The sequence below is a fragment of the Mandrillus leucophaeus genome, unplaced genomic scaffold (genome assembly GCF_000951045.1).
Source record: "Mandrillus leucophaeus isolate KB7577 unplaced genomic scaffold, Mleu.le_1.0 Scaffold159, whole genome shotgun sequence".
Classification (NCBI taxonomy): Eukaryota; Metazoa; Chordata; class Mammalia; order Primates; family Cercopithecidae; genus Mandrillus; species Mandrillus leucophaeus.
The window spans coordinates 1,507,822-1,509,720 of NW_012101576.1; the positions used below are offsets into that span (position 1 = coordinate 1,507,822).

A 1,899-nucleotide genomic window follows, 5' to 3' on the forward strand; every position below is an offset into this window, starting at 1 on the left:
AAGCTACACAATAAATTCAAATTTGAACCCTACCACATCCAACCTATGTTGCCTTGGGCAAATTATTAAACTTTTCTGTGCCTCAATTTTCTCATGTCTGCCTATTTAAGGACTGCGTGGGAAGATTAAATAAAATGCATGTAAAGTGCTTAGGTCACTGCTTTACTCTCAAGGCACTCTTAAGGGTTTGAGAAGGGAGGGAGGGGCGTGAAGTGGAATGGTCCTTGGTACATCTTTGTTACGAGGCGGCAGGATTCTGAAACAGAGGGCATAGTCACACAGAAAGTTGGAGTAAGAAGTGGTGGGGGGGCATCACATTCTCCTGGTGAGTATCTGAGGACCCGTCACAACTGTAGGAAGCGGAAGGGCTAAGAAGGGTCAGGCCAAGAGTACATCTGAGAAGGTGCATCTGAGAAGTCGAGTACTAGCGCTTAAATGCTGTGAGAGCTTTCATGACAGAGGACACATCTTCTGGGGAAACTCAGAGCTTGAGAGAGGCCTCACTAGCGGGGGACGAGGCAGAGCGGGGCTACCAACAGTCCCCTCGGAGTGACCGAGGGGGCCGTTGAGGAAAGAGTCAGGTGGTAAGAAAATGACGGCGCGGCCTCTACCGGTTTCCCTTCACACTCTAGCCACAGCCCCGGCTGGAACGGTCACTTACTGGAAACTGAAGAGAAACAACCTATTGCTCCAGCTTGATAACCTCAACCTGACCGAAGGTGCCGAGCAACCAGTGCGGCGAGGGCCGCGAACCCCAACGCCCGACCGCGTAGGAAACGCCACAGCGCGCGCACGCGCAACAGCCGACCAGAAAAGTCCGGCCTACGCCACAGAACTGGGCGCGAGCGGAAGCAACTCTTCCGGTCGCAGGAGCCTCATGCAGGGGCTGCTGGCGCGCAGGGAGGAGAGGGGCGCAGGGACTCAGGCTGTGGTTTTTCTGTTCGCGGCTGCACCCCTCTCGAAGCGTTTACACGCACATGTGAGGAACCTCACAACCTGGGGCCGATTTCTGTAGTAGATTGGCGCCAAATGGCAAAGATTTCCAGGGATTTGTTTGGGATTCCATATTTTTGTAGATTTGCCAAGATTGGATACTAGTACAATATTGATCGTTGCCATCCAGCAATGTGGCTATTTTTTTTTTTTTTAATTCAGTTCTTCCTTTGTTTTTCAGGTAAAGTGTTGCAGTTTGCTTGGTGTTGTGCGCATTTAACATTTTTTCGTAGCTATTTTTGTTGTTGTAGTTTGTTTTACTAATAGACTATTAATCCATTAGTACCCTTGTGTAAGTATGGCTTTTGATTATTGATCTATCTGGACATTTCACTAAACCTTCGTATTTGAAAAATTTGACAGGCAGTCCTCTTTGATTTGTAGGTAAGAATTTATCTGTAAAGAACAATTCTGGCTTTTCCCAAGAATCCAACGCAGCACTGAATAGTAGCCACGGAGGCACTTATTTCTTACCAGGAGTTATTTTGGATTGCATCTTAGGTTTCATTCAAGACATCTTCTGCAGGTTTATGGTGTGTGTGTGAGTGGGTGTATAGGCAAATTATGTTCTTTTCGTAGTTTACCATTTCATTTTTTTTTTTAAATCAGCAAATGACTAAGTTTTACCAAGTATTTTCAGTGTCAGTCTTTGAGATGATTGTATGGCCTTTTTTCCATTACTCTACAATAAAATAACTACAATAATAGATTTTCTAATGGTGAGCCATCCTTACAATCCTGGTATGTTATTTTTTTCAGTATATTGCTGGATGCAATTTGCTGTGTATTTAATTTTGGATTTTCATGTATGCACGTAAGTTAGATTGGCGTATGGTTTTCTTTTGCTGTCCTTGTCTAGTTTTGGTATCAGGTTGTGCTAGGCGTCAGCCAGATTAATTTATTTTT

The 1,899-nt window shown here is 45.0% G+C and overlaps 1 protein-coding gene across 1 annotated transcript in view; it reads right to left on the reverse strand.

Annotated features, from left to right (window-relative positions):
• The window catches only part of LOC105536403 (putative uncharacterized protein encoded by LINC00467 homolog), a 75,524-nt gene extending 74,693 nt beyond the window's left edge, over positions 1–831 (reverse strand). The window contains exon 1 of the mRNA XM_011975795.1: positions 662–831. The gene's annotated coding sequence lies outside the window, so the exon portion shown is untranslated. The remainder of the gene's footprint in view (positions 1–661) is intronic.
• Positions 832–1,899: the final 1,068 nt, after the last annotated feature.